General features: G+C 40.8%; 2 long non-coding RNA genes across 2 annotated transcripts; one reads left to right on the top strand and one right to left on the bottom strand.

The window, feature by feature from the left end:
* Nucleotides 1-277: 277 nt before the first annotated feature.
* Nucleotides 278-12,425, top strand: LOC116060150. The gene is made up of 4 exons (XR_004107446.2): nucleotides 278-489; nucleotides 8,228-8,235; nucleotides 9,577-9,580; nucleotides 12,415-12,425. It is a non-coding gene; the product is annotated as an uncharacterized LOC116060150 (long non-coding RNA).
* On the bottom strand, nucleotides 11,889-22,804 carry LOC118494008. Its single transcript, XR_004896074.1, has 3 exons — nucleotides 22,704-22,804; nucleotides 22,141-22,251; nucleotides 11,889-11,967 (listed from the first exon to the last, which is right to left on the bottom strand). It is a non-coding gene; the product is annotated as an uncharacterized LOC118494008 (long non-coding RNA).
* Nucleotides 22,805-23,710: the final 906 nt, after the last annotated feature.

Below are 23,710 nucleotides of genomic sequence, written 5' to 3'. Positions count from 1 at the left end.
AGGCAAAGACATTTCTCCGTTCTCAGCTGAGGTAGACACATTAACGTTACAGCTGCAGTGTTTACCATTGCCAGTGTTGGGAGTAAGGGCGTTTAAGTATAACGGCGTTACTAACGGCGTTATTTTTTCAGTAACGGAGTAATCTAATTAATGACTTTTCCCATCGTTGCAACGCCATTATCGTTACTGAGAATGTAAAGTGGCGCGTTACTACAATTTGGTTGAATGAAGCGCAAGGTTTTCAGGCTTTGGCTACACATCAGCTGCCTGGAGAGTGCAGGGGTGGGGATGATGACACCGTTGCAAATGCGATGATGATTGGCTGGGTGGGCGGATGCCCTGCTCACGCTGTCTCACTGCACGCTCTGACTACCACTAAACACAAGACAGCGACAATGGCGACGAGCCAGGGAAATTCAAAGGTAGCGTTCTCGAACTGGAAGTACCGGCACTACTTCTCGCTCATTGGAATTAAAGGCAAGAATGTTTGTTCTAGAACGTAATAGCGTTATAGAACAAAAAATAATGTCACAGTTACTTTGCTGAGTAACTAATTACTTTTACAATGTGGTAACTGAGTTACTAACTCAATTACTTTTTGGGAGAAGTAATTTGTAACTGTAACTAATTACTTTTTAAAGTAAGATGACCAACACTGACCATTGCACATTAGCCTAGCAGCTAGCAGAGTTTCCTTCTGTTTATAGATTTTTCCCGATAAAACGGCACGGTTGAATTTCAGCCTGCATGCATGTTTCGTAGCCTAAAACAGAGCGGCTTATATTGGTAGAGAGAGCAACAAGTTAGTGAACGGCCGAGTCGCCCTCTCTGCTCTCTGTCTGCTCAGCTGCTAGACGGGCTGCACTCGGCATTTCGGCAAACTATTTTATTTATATTTTACTTTATTGACAAAAGAGCTTTCTGAACTGTCTGTGGAATGGATCAACGGAGATGAGAGAAACCATTGTGGCCCTAAATGACAGCAAAACTCAGTAAAGACTCTCACATTGAGCTGAAATGGAAAAACTGTGCTGCAATCTTTTTATACAGTCTATGGCTGCAACTTATGTTGTAAGCCAATGTTTTTCATTCACTTTACCGGCAGTATTGCCAATAGATAAAGCCACCGTGTCTTGAGAAGCTCTAGCTTGTTGTTTTATTATTCACTTTTTACTCACTTTACATCATCTTTGCTATCCTCTCGCTTTTCCTCACATCGGCACTCATACGCTACTCTCCATTACCACTCGCTCTCCTTGACCACACGGGCACTGACGTCACTCACTTAAGGCAGACTGCCATTCTTGCTCCAATTTACGCTACTCTCGTAAGGGGGTTGTGATATACCGCTCTACCGCGGGAATTTCTTGCTTTTCAACCGCGGTAAGAAAAAATCCATACCGTCCCAGCCCTAATCTTAGATACTAGTGTGTCATGTTGCACAGCAGTAAAAAGAGTGAGTGACGGCTCAATCCAAACTGATTGACCCAAGTAGTGTTTACAATTGTGGCTTGCTAACAGCCCTAACACACTAAGCCAACAGTTGGCCACCAGGTGCAGTTGGACTGTGTGACTGCTCGTCAATTGTTTTTGAGGGCCTGTTGTTGGGCTCAAATTGGCTGGTGGTCAATCAGCACTATTTCCTAGTTCCATTTTTTTCTCCCATAAGCTAAAAATCATGGGCTGCCATTTTTTGTAATACATACAAAATATTGTATTCTGAGCATTTTAAGAAGCGGTTTAATCCGATTTACAGCAAAAAATAATTGGCTATTCGGCAAGTGGTTTAAGTGATTGGACACCAATAAGTCTTGGTCACTTGTATTTAGCGCTGTCCACTTGTGATACAATAGCCAAAGTCACATTTTAAAACTAATTGTAAACAGGGTCTCTGTCAGCTCTCGTTCATTAAAGTCAGCTTGGTGTGTAAAGATTTGGTGATGCCTGCTGGTTCATTCACACTAACTCAAACATTTCAAAATTTGTCAAATGTACAAAGAAAACAAAATGATAACCTACAAGATTTATCTGGCTATGAGGGTAGAAGAAATTACGAGACATACATCACCTCAAACGTTCAAAATACCTTTAACTAACTAAAGGCATCATTCGGACCTGCTGGTTGTTTTCACGGAAAATGAAGTACTGTAGTATCATAAATAATTGAAAAAGTGATGATGTTCATTGGTAACAACATAGGTTCTAATCAAATGTTAAGTGATGCTGACACATTACTCTTCTTATCTCCTGTCCTCGAGGGAAGCTCTTTTGAGCACTGAAGTTGAAACAAAGAACTCCCTGTTTCCCTCCTACCGGTCCTTCAGAAAGGGTTTCTCTGTGTCAGAGCAGGGTGCACGTCAACTTTTAATGCTCTTATTTCACCTCTCATGCTTCTCCTGCTAGAAGACAGTGAGAGTTCGATGAAGAAAGTTAAAAGAAGAAAAGATGAGAAAAGTTGGAATGGAAGAAAAAAAAAAAAAAAAAGGATGTGGCTGTGTTTCAGTACGGTAAATTGAGATAAGGTGACCTCTAAAAGAGACTTCTGATGGCACATCAATTAAACTATAAATCATGTCAAATCTGTTCAAGTCATTGCATTGTAGCGAATATAGGGTGGACTTATATTTCCATGGAAATTTATTTCTAAACAATGAGTTGGCACTCTTCTACTTCTAAGCTGGAAATTTATTTACTAAATTGGATTTGGGCAACATAACCGTGTCTATAGGTATAGGATATGATACTGATGAAATTCTCAGTTATAATAATTTAATTGGCTTTTAGATCTCCAGACACTCTTAAAACTAATGGCTGATATAAAAGTTGTGTGAATAAATGAGTGATCAACCAACTTAAGTATATGAGGAAGAAAATCACTTCATGTAGTAAAAACTATGACGGTTCAGGGATTCTACCGTCAAAAGATGTGAGAATTATCATATTTATTGTAAAGAAGACCTTGGAACATTCTATTAGCATAATCCTGTATGATGAATAGACAGTTCCCAAGGCAGTGTGCATTGAAGGCTGAGGGTTGGGTCGGCAGTGTGGTTTGCTGGCCCCGTGCCAGAGCACTCAAGGGTCAATTAGGGCATATCAGCTGAGAGCTTGACAGTCTGTTGGAGATCTCAGCAGGCCACACACGACTGAATCTTTAGGGTCCAGACAGGCAATTAAGGTTCTCCAGGTGAGGGGAGGTTGATAGAAGCAGTTACTTTTTTTTTCGGCAACCACATTGTAGTGAAAGCTGCTTAAGTGAGCCAACACTGGTTGGATGGTGGTGGCTGATTTAGGCAATTGCTGGGACAATTGCAGCAAGGGAAAAGTCAAACTCAACTTGTGTTTTATTTGATGGGTGGGCTGGCTTCCTGGCCAGACAAATCCAGGAGCCTAAATGGCACATGCCAGTGTCCATTACTGGACAAATATGTTTTCTGAGACTTAGGGACAAGGAGCTGCTCAGATTTTTAGAATGAAAAAATGACCTGAATAATATGTGTCTTGTCAGATTTGCTATTAATGCATGAAGGTGCAAGTGAGAGAGTGAGAGAGGTGAAGTGGCCAAAGTTCTGTGCTGCAGGAGTAGGAGACAAAGTCAGCCTCCTGGACTACACATCCCACTTTTGTGTACTGTATGTGTGTGTCACATTAGTTTGTTTGCGTACACACCCACTCAGGCATCTTGACAATGACAATGTATGGCACTGAAAGCCTGCAGCCAGATCCCTGCTAGAACAGCATCCTGCATCGCTCTACAGTTAGAGGACACAGCCACACACACACACACACACACACACACACACACACACACACACACACACACACACTTTACAAACACTGTCACAGGAAGTTGGGCTAAAAGTGTAGTGGACAGATGCATACTCAGCTGGGGAGAGAAGAGTGAAGCTAAAAGCGAAGGGCACACCTACAGTAGCACTACAATCACAGTGAGAGAGAGAAAGAAACAAGTAAATAGAGAGCAAAATCCATACAAAGCACAGGCATCAACTTCAACCCTGAGGTTGTGCCACTAAAGTTAAATTTTAAAGCCAATCACGGCAGGAAAAAATTATAAGGACAAAAAAAGTGCATCTTCAATGCTTTCCTAATTCAACGTGATGTGTAATTAATTCTGGTTGACTTAAAAATTAAGGCAAGAAAAACAGAGAGGCAGAAGGGGAGGGGAGAGGGAGAGCTGATTTGAAATGTCCTTGTATAAGGTCAGGGCAGGTGTTCGGTGGTGGATGGACGTCTGTGTGTATGTGTCCTGATATTTGCTTAAAGACAGAGTTACGCTGCATCAGTTAAAAAAAAATTAAAAAATACCTTGTCATTTTCTTTATTTGTTATTCAAAACAAAAAGATGTCCAGTATCTCAGTCCTTCCAGAAAAATGCGGAATTTTTTTGTGATTGTTGCGGGCAAAAATCCTTGATTATGCGGCACGTTTTCTTAAAAAATGCGATGGAATATGCGGGATATTTATGCAATGAAATTGCGGGAACTTCATGAACTTCATCATGGCTTCATCGCGGGGTTTGCAGCTTTTCGATGATGTTCACGTCACTTCATAACGTCACTTCATAATGTCACTTCATAACGTCACTTCATAACGTCACTTCATAACGTTCCCATGGCAACAGGGGAAAAAGGCTGCTCTTGTGTGAAGTAAACGCAACATTTCTCAACTTTCTGCTAAGATATATGTGAATTTTTTGCAACGAAAATGCGGGGATTATGAAATCATGCAAGCCCCGCATATTTTGGAAAATCGGCAATTTATGCGGCGAAAGTGCGGCGTATTTGAAAAAATGCGGCCCCCGCATAAATATGCGGACTTTGGCTGATTAATCATTGAATTATGCGATGGCATAATCGCGTTTTTCTGGAGGGACTGGTATCTCTCACTTAATATTCTTATTATGACTGTATAAGTGATCAACCCTTGTTGGCTGGCTGCAGTATAGGTCATAAATCCCACCGCCTCCATTTTAGCGGATGTGACATGGGCCAAACTAAAAAATTAAAGTTCACCTAAAATACATTTCTCCCAAAGATGGTTTGTCATTTTAGGTAGCTCTTATCACACTATTTGTTCAAGTGTTGATTTTTCTGATAAGTTTGGTTTATATATATATAAGAATTAAGTTATTTGATTGTATAAAAACAGGGTGAAACGTCATGATTGACAGCTGGGAATAACTTGCTATTGGTCAAGCAGGTGTATGGGCAGGACTTACATACCGCGGCTCCACCACGGGATCACTACTGCGGAGACTCTGGCTCTAAAATTGCAAGATGGCAGTGCCCGTATCCGGGATATTTTGGCTTCACTTTTGTCCAGTGGGAGGAAGTGGAGACACGTTTTTACAGTCTGTTGCATACTCACGCAGACATACATACATGCTGAATACCCCTCAATAAAATTGTATGAAGTCCATCAACTTTGGATTTGTAAAGAAATTATGTTCTTCACATATTGCTTCCTCCAGACGATCACATTCAGTACTAAATTTTACTTCAGCTGAATCAGTGTATTCTTCCCTATTTTTTCTATGTAATGGCATGTTTGAAAAGAGGGGCCAAATGTACTTTTCTTGAGTGCTGCACAGCAAACTGCAAACCTTAGAGGAGCGATAAGTTCAGAGTCTAACCTAGCACCTTGTGTGCTTTGAGCAGGCAGGGACAACACAGTGTTCCGTCAGTGTCCACACAACTGACTTTACCACAGCCTATGTGTATTGACTCTGTGGCCTTCATGTCCATTGTGCACACACATTTCTGACTCATCTCACCCACAGATGCATTCGAAGACATTGATTATTTCCTGCCCATTTTTCTTTTTTTCTATCATAGTCATGTTCTTGCCAATCTGTTTCATTGTCACTCTGTGAAATGTTGCTTTCTGTTTATACTCTCATTCAAACTCTGTGAAAAGAGACATTTGGCAAGGGAGCGAGGCAACAGTTCCTTTTGTACTGCTTATCTACTCACTCCTGTTCATGTGGCCGACGCCTGAGGTTTGATCCCTGCTGGGAGTGCGGACGCAGGAACTGACCAGACAAGAGGCTCCTGGATTTCTCTGAAGGGCGGGAGGTGGTTTGGGGATTGGATGTTGGGGTCCGATGGGGTGGGGGGAGTAGTTGCCCTGTTATATGAGTCCAGACACACTCTCCTCTTTTGCTAGCAGCTAACATTCCCCAGCAGAGCTCCCCTCACGTCTGCACAGCCAGCAGCTTAAATTAACAGTCTGGGGCTGCAGACAGTGGCAGCAGAAACAGACAAACTGTTCGAACCCACAGAGAAAGACTCACAAACACTAACTGCGGTCTAACTATACTTGTGAGTACACTGCCACTGACAAGCGAACCTGATGAAACGCATTGTTCGCACAGTTGCACTTGTGATTGAATAAATACTGTATGGACTTATAAAAGAATACTGACATGAGCGTCCCAGTGTGCGATGAATTACTGTCGCTACCAGAGTCTTGCTGTCGTCAGCAGGGACAGCACTGCTGTGCAAGAAGCAGTCTTACTTTATTGATACACTTTCACTCACACAATACCTAAGCCCTAATCCGAACTTTAAGCCTCGCCACAAAATCCTTAACCCTTATCTCAGAAGAAACATGATCCTAATTCTAGTCTTAAACTTAAACTCTTAAACCCCTACATTCCAAATGTTCAAACTACAGTTATGTCACTTCAGTGTTGTTAATATGCAGTGAAGTGACAATATCATTGATCGACCAACAGCTGAGGCTGATGGGAATGTCTGTTTTTCTGGTATTTGATCATAAAACAAAGTATTGGTCATTGGATCGCCAAATTTAGGAAAGTTCATCCTGTGGGCATCATGAATGTCACTTTCATGGCAATCCATCCTATGCAGGTAGTAGTACTGTAACTGACCGACTGACATTGTCTTACATGGCTAAAAACATTCCAGATTTCTGGTATAAGTCCTTTATCATAAAGTGTCCTGGACAAATATCCACAGTCCTTATGACTTAAGTTCAAACTGGTTCTCACAAGGAGGGCAACAAATAATTCACACATACTGTACTACGCATCGAACAACACTGACACATGCTCATCAAACAACAAACATCATTGATTTGTGTACTTTTGTGCACATGCTGGCAAACACAAACCGTCTGCTATTCACACACTCCCAATTCTATGTGGCATGGTAGAGAGGATCAATGTGTCAACACAACAAAACCAGGGTGGTGGCCTCCTCGCGGCACGACAAGGTGGGAGATATTGAGTGCCTGGCCCCTGATCCCAGTGGTGGAGACAGACCCTCTAGGGAGAAAAAAGAAAATGGAAGCAAGGAGATCGAGAGACAAGAGCACTCAAAAAAAAAAGGTGATGGCAAAAAGAATAAAGAGGGAGAGTAATGATGGGAAAAGAATGAGACAGGGAAGATGAAGGTCTTAGAGGCATAGTGTAAGGGGCAGAGGAGGGAGAGACAGCTTAGAGGAGAGGGAAAGGTAGATAAACACTACTGTATGAGGGAGCGTGAGAGAAACTGTCGAGTATGTGTGTGTGCTGAAGCTGAAAAACAGTGAAAGGAAGAGAAAGAGAATGTGTGTGTGTGTGTGTGTGCGTGCATGCGTGTGTGTGTGTGTGTGTGTGTGTTCCCACATATTACACAACAGCACATCAATATGTACAAACGGTAATTTACAGGCATCGAATTATATAAAAAAAAGCTGCCATCAGTCATCAGAGAGCAAAATCCCAGCTTTGCTCATCACATGGCACTTCTTTGGTGTTTTTCTGTGATTTGCCTTTGCATTTTATCTTCAGATTTCACAAACGGATGAGCACTGAAAGGAGTTGGCCAATGCATAAACAACCATGATCAAGCTCATGTTATAGAGTTTGTGGATACAGAGTTTTTTAGTTTGATTCTAAGTGTGCATGCAAGCAAATGTGTCGTCACTGTCATTATTGGTAAATGCTGGCAGCAAATGTTGATTTACATACTGATAGATATTGAAGAGTACCTATTAATATGCAAAACAACAGTGTGTACAACTATATAGTGTACATACTGCTGAGTGAGTGTCTCACAGGCTCTCTGGGTTTTCATTTATGTCTGGGAGTGTCTCTAATGAGAATATAACTTTCATGTTCATGTGTATGACTGTGATACAAGAAGTGCATTGTGTGTGCAGTACGAATACATAACTGTGTTATTATACGGAGACATTAAAGATGTAACTGTTCTCCGGCCAACATCCTCTATCTCTGGTCTTCACAAAGAATACACTCCCTCTCCTTCCCTTTGCGTATGTCCTGTGAGCAGAGACACATAGACATTCAGGTGTGCACAGAGAGGGTTGTGTGTGTCTGAATAAATCTTTCCATCAGTCTGCATGACCTTGCACTCATGAAAATGTGTTTTTAACTGAAGAATGTTAGGTAGGAATTACAATTGAATAAACAGAGGTGGCGTCTGCACATATATGACAAAACAACTCGTACTAAATGCCGACATATACATGAATGTGTGTGTATGCCGTATGCACGTGAATTTGTTCTGTACATCTGCAGCAATGTCAGTTTGTGTGCATAACTCTGTGTTTGCATTTATGTGTGTATGCTACAGTATATGTTGTATTGCGTATGCATACACTATTTGCATGTTTGCTCTGCTGAGAGTAAATACGTGTGTATGTATATGCCTGTGTTTGTGTATACACGCGTCGGTGTGTGTTTATTGAATGCGGCTGGCTTCAAATCCTGATGGCCCAGCTCTGGGAAAAGAGAGAGGGGGAGTCAGGGAGGCAAGGAAAAAAAAAACAAACGGGTCCAATCCTCTGAAGCTGATGACTGTGTGTTTGTGAGTGAATGTATTTATCACAGATGCCAGGGAAATTAGCATTGAAATGATTCTGGTGACAGACTCGCCCTGGATATCTCCGATGGCAGACACCCAAAATGTTTATGTTTACAGAACTTCAGGGGAGAGTAGGAAGGGAGCGAGAGAGCGAGGGAGAGAGAGAGAGAGAGAGAGAGAGAGAGAGAGAGAGAGAGAGAGAGAGAGAGAGAGAAGAAGAGAGACTATGCAGTATGGGGAGATAATACGAGAGGTAAGATTAGGTAGAATAAAAAGCCAGGGCAGGAAAATTGGAGGAAAGAGATAAAATATGTAAGAAGAGAGAGAAAAAGAGCAAGACTCTAGAGGACGAGCTCTGCTGTAGAAATAGTTGAATTGCGAGTCACGCTTGATAAGGACTTCAGCTGAAAAAAAATATGCTCCTCCTACACAGAGGAAGTGAGAAAAGAAGAGCATCCAAAAACAAATAACAAAGAAAGATACTTCTCTATGTATGGGAGTGATACTGCCCATAGACCAAAGATGCTGGGAGAGCAAAAAATGCAAGGGGGAATTTTTTTTTTAACATAGCGGGAAAAGTTTTGGGGAGGGAAGCAAAAAAGCAGGGTCAATGCAGAGGACGACATCAAGATGAAAGCTTCTAAGAAGAAGTGACAGAGCAGAGAGTAAGGGAGGGAAAAGGGCACAGAGGAATAGAAAAATTTGCCAGAAACGGAGCCAGTAGTGCAGTTAAAGGCACAGGCAGGTATATAAAGTATATATAACTTCTTCCTCTATGTGCATAATAATTTAATCCCCCCCTATAAGCCTGTTTTATTATTAATCAGCATATCACCGTACAGCCTACCTCCTGAACTACTGCTGCACTGCTGGCTAAGGAAGTGGATTGAGAGACTGAGGGGAGAAAGAAAAAGAAGAGAAGAATAAAAGTGTCAGAGAAAGAAATGGATGAAGAGAAGAGAGAGGACATTTGCTTCTGGAGAGCTAGGAGAGTAACAGTGTGTTGCCATGGCAATGGATACACTAGTGGCTAAGTAAGTCTGCGTGAATACAAATGGATGTGAATGTGAATTTCTGCAATTCATTAAAAATAAATAACTCAATTGAATTCTCTCACTTATTGCACCTAAGATTTGAATGCCAGGGTCTGTCATCATGATCCCCAAATTCAAGGAGCTTATTAGGTGTGCAGGCATCCCAGCAGGCTTCCCATTAAGGCAATCTAATTGCTAATGGAATGTGTGCTTTCATAGAAAAGGAATCAAATCAAAGTTTCTCTTAATACTCATACAGCTTAACAGAATCTTCAGGCAGGACTTATTAATAAGAAATGGAATACCACCCTGCAGATAATATTCGCGTCAAACTGAAATGCTGCGATATCTGACTGTGACTAAATAAGGAAGGATCGCAAAGCATTATTCATCTTAGAGCTAGACTGTAAGTAAATCCATGAAAACATTAATAAATCATGCAATAAAACTTCAAATTAACCATTTATCCTCTTCATTTGTGTTGATTATTCATGAAATCAAAAGCTTCATCTAATGTTGTTTTTGGCCAGTCAATAAGGCAAGTAATTGTTCACTGTAAACCGGCCAATATTATCATCAAAATGTCTACTACTAACATAATCAGAGCACGCTCTCGTGCAGAATTACACCGAACACAGACTAAAAAGGAAAGCGAAGCCAAACAATTCTTAATGCCTGCATTATACCATATCAAAAGTATGACTTTTTACAATTCAAATCAGCTATGTTTACCTTAGGTCGAGTTTAAATGAGATAAAGCAGAAGTAGCAAAGTAAACAATCTTGGCGTATAATCTTCTAATGCGGAGATGCTACAGCATAAATCCCTCACAGGCTCAGAAGTACAATTTATCCTTCTGTTTACCACTGATTTGCAATTAAGCAGCATATTAAAAGAAAAAAAAGTGCATCTTCTTTGTATAAAAAACATGCATAAATAAAGTACAACAATAAACAACTCAAGGGGCTACACTGCACACGTCCCTAGACTGCACAATCGACTGTAGTTTCTTTAGTTACTTCGTCTCACTTGGTGTGGATGCTGAAACAGAAGGAAGAAGTTGCATAAGCACAGTGTAAGTTGAACTCTGTATTCTATGGCCCCCTTTTCTGTTTGTTATCTGTGTTTCATTATGGTAATTAACCACTGTATTATGAGCGGAGGCTGGCGTAGTGACTCTCTCCCTCTCTCACTGCAGTGATTGCAGCAGTGCCTGGGTGTTGGGGAGAGGAGAGGATGTTTCTGGGTCACCAGCTGCCAACGTTTTCTGCAAACACAGCACGGCTAGACCTCACCAGCTGTTTTCTCTTACCATCTCTACCCGTTCAAACTTCCTCTCATTCTCTGTGTTTCTTTTCTTCTCTTTCTCACTACAAGTTTCTCTGCTTTTTCCAGATGCTTGCCTGGGGCTAGAGGAAAATTAACTGTCTCCTCTCTTACTATGGCTTTGTGCAATTTAGTTTGCATACTAATAGAAAAGAGAGTGAGACTTAGGCATGTCTGAAACATTAGGACATAGACATTATATAGGCAAACGGAGGAGACAGAAGTAGAAAAAAAATGTCCTTTGATTTTGGCTATGGTGTCATAAGGAGGAAGTGTTGATCATACAGCTCCGAGAAAGATGTGATTACTCTCTACCCTCCTAATCATTTAATTACCACTCTACAACCTTGCAAATGAAGGGAAGATGAAAAGAGGGAAGGAGATTTTTAAAAAAAGAGGACGGGGAGAGAGCAAGAATGCAAATTGAACTGGGAAAAGAGTAATTGGTCAAAATGATAATTCTAATCCTACAGCAGTTAAATAGGCATAAATTGGATTTAATCCATGGGGCAGCAAATGTGTGCAACCACAGTGGTAGTAATTGTAAGTGTGTTTTAATAGATGTCCCATATTATGTATGAGCCATTTAGACTGCATGCTGCTGTTAAAAATGCTAATGCATGCCATCTGTGTGTTTGTGTGTATGTGGGGGTACTGTGTGTGTGCTTACCTTTATTTTAATTGTGTGCTCAGACGCCTGCTCTCGATTTTGTACACGAGTCTCCATCGCTCTAAAACACCTGTGCATTTTTTCTCTACAAAAAGGACATCCAAAAATATTGTAAGCACAACTCTATCTGTACTCATGATATGGATAACAGTGTGTAAAAGCAGGTGAGGAGCGGAGCTAGCACGACTCCTATTGTTGAATAATTACAATTTAAAAAGTGTCCTCCATAAACTGATGAATGTGCTTCGCCAGTTCTTGCAGGCCTGCACTCCAAATATAATCTTGATCAATATGTTCTGAGCTGGGAGCTAATCTCTTCATAGTCCGCACGTACAGTACTATTCAGTCGTGTTTTTGAGATAAAAGATCAAACAGTCAGTTACGGGGATTTACGCTAGGAGGTCACATACACCCACACACACAGATATCCACTACGATAACCACGCAACCTTAAAGTTAGACCAAGCACTCTCATGCTCATGTAAAGTCTCACAAAAGTCAAGCTGACTCATTGATGATATACAGGATGAAGCAATATAAAATCAAGTGAAGCATTTGCTACTTTTGCACACACAGACACACAGATACACACATGGAAGGAGGAGATAGTAACACTTAAAGGCAACACTAATTAGAATTTTTTTTAAAGAGACCGATCACTTTGAGCAAATATTATCATTTCACACATGCGCTTTGAACTGAGGCTGGTAGAAAATGTTAAGCACTCTGACAGCAGCCAACATGCCCTTGAACACACTTCACACATGCCAGTTCAGTGAATCTACTGGGAACAGTTACAGCAATGTACAGCAGCGCCGCCTTACCACGCCTCAGCTCTTCAATAAAGAAACTTAGAACTTTGGTCTTTAACGAGTCAATATCTTCTGCACCTTAATCACGTCAAAGCACTCTCATCCTGTGTGACCCTGAATATAGCCTAGATATGTTCTTATAAAATTCATCCTATATACTGGTATTTTCAACTGGGATAGCAACTGGAGAATGGATGGCTGTACACTATGGTTATCCATGTGTGTGGTATTTATTAAAAGGTTTCTATCTTACTCACTCCCAAATCTTAACTAAAGGTTATATTCATTAAAATTCACAACATAATTTCCATTCTTCCCCACCAAATTGCACAGGCTACTTTGAAGAAGCTATGCTAAATTACCTTCAATCACTTGTTGTTTGAATGCATTAAACTGTAATGTGAAATCTAAGAGCGATGTAAATAATGAGGAGAGCTGTATAGAGTACATAAAGTACTGAACATAAAAAAAACACTGCATGTCACTGATTGCCGTTGCCATGGTACAATAACGTTCATGGAGTACTGTAGCTAACCTATAATGGCAATCACAGCCACTACTTTGCAAAGGAATGAAGGCATTGCAGGAATAAACCAGGACCTTCTGTAACAGCTATTGTAATGTTAAAGTAAAAAAGACAGCAAAAAGGATAGTACAAATCAGTACACGTGTTAACAGCATGAGGACAGGAAGAAATGACACAAGCACAGAGATGAAGAATAGGATCTAACATGAAAGGGTTTGATGTAACAGGAAGGATGAGGGAAGGTTGGAATTAGGGAAAGACATGGAGGGTGAACTGTCAAAACCACATAAGCTCTGTCACCATGAAATCCACACTTTCACCAGCTCACTTTACCGCTTAATCAAAGTCTAGCCTGAGTGATTACATGCCCCTTTTTTTTTCATAAAAGTGCCACTATTTTTTTTTTTAAAAACTAAAAAAAAATAACTCCTAATACTGTGCTCTACGAATCATTTCTAATTTATTCTCACGAGTCGTGGTCTGCCAGCCAAAGCTATTATAGGAAAGTCAGGATGATGTGCTGTCAGAAAGCAGAGAAATAGATGTCATCCACAGCAATAAGCCTGTAATAACTACCGTCAAATTATTTTCAGGGCCTAAGCAACTTTTCTCTCATCTCCCCATTTGGCCCCCGGCGCCTCTTTTGCAGCTTGTAAAATGCTTATTATCATAATTGCATAACTACCCATATAGCATTTGAGATGTTGAATTGAGGCAATATATGCCTCATCTTATCATTAACATACAAGGAGATTACGGAGCTCCACTTGTGCACAAAAATCATCCTCTCAAGTATTTTCTGTAACAGTTGTGACTAATACATCTGCATACATGTGGTACAGTCTGCATGTACACCACGGCAAGCAGTTAATTACTAATTACTGTACTGCCTTGGCTTGGCATTTACATTTGCCTCGTTCCCTCAAGAGGATAATTCAGGTGTGTTTGGAAATGAGGCAATGAGTGAAAGAGGACAGAAGAGAGAGGAGGGAGAAAGAGCACTTGGTTGCGTTTAGGGTGGCTCACTGTTGTCAGAGTGACATTTTGGTGGGATGTGCACTTTCCAAAAGCCCTGTGGGGGTGCAAGGGGCATGCCCAGCCATGCCAGTCCTCTCTATGCACTCACACTGTATCCTGACACTAAGCACAACAGGCAGCCCAGGCCAAGCGCCCAAACACATTACACTCTTCCCCTATCTAACACTCAAATAAATACACACTAATTTTATAATACCTGACATAAACACAATACACTCTGATAATCGAAAATGAAAATATGCACACATACACACACACACACACCTTCTGCTGCACTGTGAGATTACACAAATGTGTCCCGGCCTTTATGCCCTCGGGTAGTCCATCTGAGCACTCAAGCGTTTGGCTCCCTGTGTTCTGCATATGACCCATACGGTCTCGGCCCATGGTCTGGCACATGAATATTGGTAGAGATGAGGCTGGGTGACAGAGTATGAATGGCTGCAAAGTAATGTGGTTGAACAGGACAGTGGTTTTATATAGAGACTGAGTGAGAATATTGTGTGTTTTGAACTTTGACACCCTGTTATAGAATCATCTTGGGTGGATTTAGAGGGACTGAAAGGCTACAGGGCTTTCAGCTTTCATTCCCAATGATACACAGCAGGCTGCAGCATTGACTGAAAAGCAACATCACTTGGTGCGGAGAATACACATACCAATCAGCCAGTCTGCTATCCTGCTGCGCTAAGGGGGGATAGTACGAGCTAAGACTTGACACACATTTTTGACAGAACCACTAAAGCTAAAATGTCAGCACACTGTTGGGGGAGTAGGTAAAAAAAAAAAAAACTGGAGAGAGAGGGACAAAGAAAGAGGACGGGTTGTGTGTTAACCAAAAGTCACAACTCCTCTGAGCACAGGTTGGGGTTAATGTTACAGCTGCGCTTCAGTGCCCTGCCAACAGCAGTAGTAAACAAACTGCACACATAGCTTCTGACCTAAAAATGTCAGATATTAATACGGAGTGAATTTTTTTTATCTTTTTCTAAACATATCCCACTTTGTGGCTGGTACATGCAGCATTTTGCTACACAATTCAATAAGGGAATATAAAATAAACCCAGATACACCTCAGTGTACCTTCATGAACAGATTAAGTGCCCAAAGTATGAATAGGGTTGGGTATCGTTTGGATTTTTACGATTCAGATGCCGAACCGGTACTTTTAAAACGATTCCGATTCCTAAACCGATTCTTGAAAAACTGAAAAATGACATCAAAGATGTAATGTGGTTACTAGCGATGACATGCAGTTAATGGTTAATATGCTTTTACGTCCATTTTGGTGAGCCCAGAGGGAAAATATGGCATTTTAAAAGTAGCCTACATTTAGGGTAGCTAGTTAACGGTAGACTACAGAGAAAGTGTGATATTTTTACGTCCGTTTCGGAGCTACGGAGGGAAAATATTTCAGTCAACACATTAAGTGGAACCGAAATGAGGAACCAAAATTTGCATTCTAATCCGGTCCGATTCCTACCGGTTGCGTCAGAACCGGTTCCATAGTGGAACCGGGTTTCGGTACCCAACCCTAAGTATGAACCATGTTTTAAGCTGTTGTATGTCAGTGTCCAAAGCTAATCTAATCAATAAGCTAGGTGGCATTAGTGATGGAAACTGTGACATTAGTGTCAGTCAGTGGATGCCAATCAAATCCCATTTGCATTTCTGCTGCTCAAGCTGCACTTTCAACAACCGCATTGAACTTGAAGAAGAAGAAGCAGCAAGGCAGGTTCATCCATCACAACAAGGTGACTTTTTTTTAAATAACAGAAGCCACAGGACCTGGGCTGGAGCCAGACGTATGTGCTGGGCTGTCAACAAGAGCTTTTATTATCCACGGATAAGAAATAAAGCCTAGCTCATTAGAAGATGGATAATGTGCAGGGTGATTTGATCTCAAATATGATAAATAGGGTTACCATCGGAACAAGCTCTACATTAAAAAAGAGCTAGATTTCACACAGGCTTTGCCCTCTAATGGGACCCAATGGACAGAAGACCGTACTCTGAGAAATTGCATGGATTTGCACAACCCATCAGGGTGAGCCCATTCATCCTTATGGGGCTCTGGGGCCCTTTTACCTGCTCAGTATAGAAAGTGTAGCGTTATGTTTTACTGAATGAGGACAAGCAAACAGGTGCTTTACTTAGAAGTGCAGCTTAACTCTGCTATGCTTTGGAGTTTTGGTTTTCTTTATGGACTATAATAGACAGCTACTGTTAAAACAAGACGCACCAGAGAAGCACTAGTGTCATCTGGAAGAAGCTGTGGCTACAATGCCAAGAATTGCCTCTTTGTGAAAGGAATAGTTTTACATTTTGGGAAGAAAAGCTTATTCACTTTGCTGAGTGTTTGATGAGAAGACCACTCTCATGTCTGTATGGTAAATATGAAGCTTAGCTCATCACAAAGACAGGAGGAAAATGCTAGCCTGGCTCTGCCCAAATGTAACAAAACAGCACTTCTAAAATTCACAAATGAACACATTGAATCTCATTTGTATATAGTAATATGTGCAAATATTGAAGTGTAAAAACCATTTCTTTGGCCAGTCTGATCGGAACACCAAAAAGGAAAGCTGTGGATCCCTGTTTGGAGATAAAAAGATAAAAAATTGTGACACAATGGCACACTGTGTGGCTACAGCCTTGATGTAAACTCTTCCTGTCCTCCATCTTACTCTTCACAGCTGGCAAGACTGATATCCCATGACAGCATTGTGGTACAGAGAAATGATTTATAATTTGCAGCACATCCCAGGAAACTTCCTCAATAGTGGGCACTGTCGCTGGCAAGTGGAGCTATAGGCACAATGCCCAGTCTGGTCCGGCCTCTCAAGGTGATGGGTCTGGGATCGTCAGTGAATGTGCTGCAGATTATCACAGATGAATGTGTGCAATCTATGATTTCACACTGGGAAGGGAGTTGTTGATCCATCACACTGCTGACTAGTGTAATCTTCAATCACACACAGAGTATTACACACAGAGTATTGATACTCTGATACGGAGTATGTGTCAGCAATCTCCTCTTATCATGTGGTGTTTTGGCAGACATTCAGAAACCCTATCCTGCCATGTTTTTGTATAGGGAGCTGGGAAGAATTGCTTTCTGGAAAAAAAAAAGCACTGCTGCTTGCTTTGATCTTGGCAGAGAGTGTTTGATTTGTGTGCCATTTTGGACAACAGCTTTCTGCTCCTAAGAAAAAAATACGTCAGTCCTTCCCAAGAACATGAAGAAATTATTAGGCCGATGATTCAGCTATAATAAGTATATCCTTCTCTTCAAACAGGGAAAGAAAGGAGAAGTTGCACCCCTTTTAACAGTATAACTCCAGTATACGCTGAACAATCTTTTCTCCATGGAACTGCCAAACCCACATGTTCACGTTTGCTTAGTGTGCGTCGGCTGTGTTTGATTTTGTGACAACCATATCTTGCAAATGCCTAAATTCTGTTCACCAACAAACTCATAAATCTTTGATTTTGGAGTATTGCACCATCACGTAAAAGACAAGAGTCAGCAGCAAACTTTTCAAATAAGTCTGCACTTTTAAATGCACCATCAAAAAGGTAACTTTGACAAAAATAAAACAAGACATCAGTGTAATGGATAGCCAAAGCACATTTAAAGTCTTTCTGCAATACTGAAATGAATGGAAAATATGGCAGTCTCAAAAGGTATGAAAAACACAACAATCCATAACAACATTTACTTTGGAGAATGGTCGTCACATCCTGTAAGGAATACATGATTTGACGAGCTAAAAGAGTTGTCAGACTGTTCGAATGTCAGTAACAGTAACTTTTTATGTCGGAATATGATAAAAAAACAAGGATTTAAATGACAAAATTCAGGCTGTAACCTCGCAACTCAAAACATTGTCTTAATGAACACTTCAGCGAGTAAGAATACTCCAACAGAACAGGCAAGGGGGGGAAAAAAATCAAACCCAATCACCTCCAGTGTTAACCACTATACAAGGACATTGCTGGGCTATGACCATCTTCTTAACTTTAATGGAAATAGTTCTATGGTTCAACAAGCACAATCAAATACAGAGTGCTAACAACCTTGCTGACCAAGAATGTTCAATTTGTGCTTCTTCCCCTTGTTCTTGTCTTTAAATACAGTACTGAAGTGTATATGTAGACATACCACACACAAAACACACACACACACGCACACACACACACACACACACACACACACACACACACGTCTAAGACTCCAGAGACCCAGAGCGCCCTTTCTCTCCCCCTCTTTTTCTAATCCTGGCAATTAGTGAGAAATAATTAATGATAAAAAATGAAAAAGTTCAGGGCAGAGCCTTGAAGATAGAGTTCTGCACCGTAAGCATTCAATTCCCCCTCTCAAGGTCCTCAAGGTCCACTGCTCTCTGGCTCTGATCCTCATACAGCTACTTGGGGAGGCTTGAACAAAGGCCTCTTTGATATCAGCCCGCCCTCCGTCAGTCGGTTTTACTCTCTCCTCCATCGTTTTTCTTTTCCTGTTTTTCTAACTGTCTTTGCATAAAACTTACTTACAGCTCTCTCTCTCTCTCTCTCTCTCTCTCTCTCTCTCTCTCGCTCTCTCTCTCTCTCTCTCTTTCTCTCTCTCTCTCTCTCTCACCAACGTTGTGGCCTGCCTGCTAAGGGTCTATCTGAATATACTTCGAAGGTCACACCAGACATCTGCTGCACCCCCCCCCCCAGAGTAAGGCTTTGTTTGATTGCCTCCCTGTGAAATTAATAAGAGTAGCCATTAACAATCTGGTATAAATAGGAGGCCAGTAGATGTGTAGCTGTGAAGGGCTACGTGATGCAGCTGAACCTTGATCATGCAGTGCAGCGAAGGAGCTAAGAGTGGTGGGGGAACGGGCAAGTCGTGACCTTGTAAAAGTCACTCCGGGGCCACATACAAGCATTATGTGGTCTTGTGATCAGAGAGAAACTGCAATGTCATCCCAGTCTCGACGCAACTGTGATGTGGCGTCTGTACAGGCATTTTTCTTTTAATATGTTCGACTGTTTGTAAACATCTACTTTTTCCCCGAGGAAATCAATATTCATGTTCATACGTAGTCCAGTGTATGTACGCATTTGTGTGTGTATGCATGCATGTGTGTATCGACATTTACTTTGAGAAGATTAGACAAACAGCTGAAGAGAAGGCAAGAGGGAGAGAGGGGGAAAAAAACACTCCTGAGCACTCCTGCCCCCTGGTGGCAGTTTGCAGTAGCACCTCAGACTGCACGAGGAAGGCTGCGAGATACTGGGTTACAGTGGGGACTGCTGTGTGAATAGTCTGGGGGTTTCTGCTTATTGCACCACCTCCTCCTCCTGAAGGGTGGCTTTGATCTGTGAATGCATTTAAATTCCAAAGAGGCTAAAAATTACCAAGGGGTGGTAAAGCTCATTCATTCATAAATGTAGCAACTGGGATTTAGATCTTTGATTACAGTGAGAGTCGACATCATTTCACAATACTCTTCAAGCTAATTGTATTTTATTGGGCAGATATTTCAAATGCTTGGTGTCAGAATTTGAATACTGTCTTCATATAGAGGTTTTATTGACATTGGCAGTGATAATTTAGCACAAATTGTGAGGCAGATACACAAGTCCAACAAGAAGCATGTTAGATTTCATCTTTTATCCTGTCTTATTGGACAGATCTGTGTGTTTCATTTTATCCAAACCACTGCACACTTCACAGGAATTCAGTGTAGGGAGTGTGATGCGCGAGTGTAAAACTAAAATAAAGTAGAGAAGGCAGGAAAGGATTATCACAGTAGTAGAAAGGCTTGTAAAACAGCTTTGTGAAAAGCCTGTAGAAAAGGTATTTGATCTGGGGGATCTGAGTTAACACTTTGACCGCAGTTTATGGTTTTGGCCAGAAGATGGCATCAGCAGTTAGTGCAGTGTGCTGTGGTGCAGTGCTACCACACCACTGTTGCCTGTCTAGGTCAGTGTCTGTAGTGAGGCAACTGCTATTTGGCAATCTGCTTGTGGACCAAAGACAAGTTTTCTTATCCTGACCAAACAACGTAAGTTCCAGATTTCAGGAAAACTGTGCAAATGCATGCACTTTTTCACTTTTTCTCATTTCATTCAGTCTTCATCAGTCTCTGCTTGATATTTCAATCCCCTCGACTGCTAACCCTCCCACACACTTACACTCACACATGCATCCCTGTCAAAGTGTCTTTGACTTAGCAGCACACCAGTGTGTGTGTGTGTGTGTGTGTGTGTGTGTGTGTGTGTGTGTGTGTGTGTGTGTGTGTGTGTGTGTGTGTGTGAAAGAAAGAAAGAAAGAAAGAAAGAAAGAGAAAGCAAGTGAGAGATCATTAATATACATGCTAAGGAGCATGGTAACACTTGTCTGGGGAATCAATAGAAACATCAGAAGGAGGAAGAAGAAAAATTAGATATTGACTGAGGTAATGGGGTGAGTTGTGAAAAAAATTGCATTTAGCGAACTGGTGTTTAGCAGTACTAATGTAGCCAGTCTTTGGGTGAAGCATATTTGGTCTGAACTGTAAAATGTACAAACAGTATCATCATGAGAATTAAGAGTGTAATAGGTAGTTAAATAATGTGACTGCAAAATCACTGCCATATAAGATAGAAAAGGGTAAACGTATTCCTTAGATGGATGTATAAAGGTTTAATACTGTCACCATTAATTAAATGTTATCCATTTAATTAAAAAAAAGCACAAGTGTGTGCATGTTACTGTGATGACACTGTTCTAGTCAAGACTAATATAGAGAAGACATTAACCTGTTACAGTTTGGTTTGTTTTTTAATGCCCACATCCCCTCCTTTGCTCAGGAGCAACAAATGCCAGCTGGCCCGAGGACAGTAGAAAGCTACACTAAAAACAGTAAACTCAAGAGCTCACTATCCTACCAGGAAAGTGCTGTAAAAAAGATAAAATTAAAATAATTACCAAAAATCATATTTTGTTCTTATAATTCTGCTTTTATGCTGCTCCTGACATCTGACTCTCAAACAAAGAAAAGTCATAGGAACACACACACAGTATATCATCTGGTCATCTAGTTAAAGGCTATTACCATCACCATAACAACAGTGACAACCACCACGTTCAAACTCTCCAATCAGCCAGAAATCAGCACTTGAGATATAATCATTTTGCCAAATCTTATCACAAAACAGACAAGGCAATCTTAGGAGACATACCACTACCAGTCAGCGATACAGACAGTAAGTTGCCCCATCTCATCAAATGTATGTTTCTTAATGCAATAAATGCATAATACTCAGTGGACTCAGTGTTTTGATTGTACTATGTTGATTTAAATGTGATTTAAAAGGTGGGGGCAGTAGGATTACATAAACACTGAACCATGCCTGCATGGCTTGTATGGGTTGAAGAATATCAAAGTAAAATTGTAATAAAATGTAATAATACCATGGTACTGGTAAAATGTACACTCATACTGTACCATCATGATAGTGACCAAATTACCATGGTATTGTGCCATGGAAGTTGGTCACCAAACAGACATTAGGCCTACACCTGAAAGCTGCACTTCAAAGCTACAGCAAGGATGACAAATAGTATAGCCTATGATATTTTACATCATGCAGTAAAAATGTCATTGACCTACCAACTCACATGAACAAGAACGTAGAATAAAGAAGTCTGTCATATCACAACAACCTTAAACTTCAGCCTAAAAAAAAAAATCACAACTCCTCTTTGACAATCTCAACAAAATCTCTACTTTACAAAAAGTTTGATTTATCATGGTTGGAATAATGGCCCTCTCCCCTAATATGTACATTGCTTCCACTATAATAAATCAAAACAAACAATGAAAACATGTCTAGATCATCTACATACCTGGCATTTCCACTTGTTGCCAGAGCAGGTCCTCCATCAACGTTTTGCAGAGTGCCTTCAATGGGTAATCCAGGTTCCATGTCTTTTAGGGCTGCAGTTAGAAGTCATCACCTAAAATAAATAAATAAGTAACGTTGAGTAAATAAAACAATGGCAGTTTAGCATACCATTCAGGCTGGTCTTGCATTGCTAAAATGTGACACCTTTAAAGACGTGTACTGCAAATGTACTAGCTTATTCACACCTAATTTAGTCAAATCACCACATTAGCTGCTGGCTACTTGCCACTTTTAGCCAACAACGAGCTTTTGCTTTGAGCTGCGTTAAGCTAACGCTAGCTTGGGTACCTATAGCCATAATTTAGTAGTAACGTTAATTAAAGCTTAAAATTCGACACTATTAAAAGCCTATCATATACATAGCATGGAATGTTAGTGTAGAAGTTATAAAGCTAAGCAAACTGACGCCCGTCATGCTACATTGCTGGTAGTGGTGTTTTGAATGTTGCAAGATAACGTGACACTCGCGAAACGTGGTTTACTTGGTTTAAAGGGTCAATTCACCTTAATAAAAATTAATCGCACTTTCCCCTGGTGGTATAGTATTAACCCCATGTAGACACAGACCGGTGACGGTTGAAAATAAATAAATAAACGACTCGAGAATCCTTAAATGCAGATGCTTTAAGTACAGGTGTACTGAATTAAGCAATTAACCTATCAAGCTCTGTATACAGATGATTGGTCATCATTTACACTCACTAGTTTATGTAGCTCTTTGATGTTTTACTTTGTATCTTATTTTTTAATACAAATGTGCAGTTAAGAGCCCAATGCTTTTGCTCATATCCGTATGCAGCATACAGTTATAGTTACTTACAGTGTGATTATGTATGTTCGGCTACTCCAAATAATATAAAGTTTGTGTTGATGAAGAAGTAGCCTATTGACAAGATAGATATTAGTATTGGTATTGTTATCGCCAGAGTTATCCTTATTGATATATTCACCCTGATATTTATTGGAATCATATCAAAATCAAAATTCCTCCACTGGAGAACTGGCCAAGATAGAGTGTGTCTGCACACCACATCACCGTTATATGATCTAGACACACCACCTAACTGGTAGGTGAACCAAGGTGCAAGCAAGGTGAGCCATGCAGGCTGTGACAATTTTGGAGTGAAACAGATCCAAAGGCAAACCAGACTGGCCAGATCTGGAGGACGATGTCTGAATTTAGTTTGATCTGGGCATCATTTGTGATTTCATCAGCAGAAATGTGGCAGGCCTTGAGAGAGTACAGGCCTGGCACCACAGGTTCTCTACACAGCTTTTATTAACGGAAATCCCCCATACCTGCTGATGTAGAAGTGGCTTCTAATGTTCTAAAGAACATGCATTAATCCCCATCAGATTGATGTGGCACAACATCCCTTTAACCAATTTGGAGCTATCGCCTGTTTTAGTCATGCTGGTGCGGCCTTGTCAGGGATAAATTCATTAAAACCACTACATATGTGACAGAGTCAGTTTGTTGGACTGATGCATGTGCATGTTTTAAGTTTGTT

Source organism: Sander lucioperca, chromosome 20 (assembly GCF_008315115.2).
Source record: "Sander lucioperca isolate FBNREF2018 chromosome 20, SLUC_FBN_1.2, whole genome shotgun sequence".
NCBI classification, from domain to species: domain Eukaryota; kingdom Metazoa; phylum Chordata; class Actinopteri; order Perciformes; family Percidae; genus Sander; species Sander lucioperca.
Note: the sequence above shows the minus strand (reverse complement) of the source record. Positions and strands in the feature narration are given on the sequence as shown.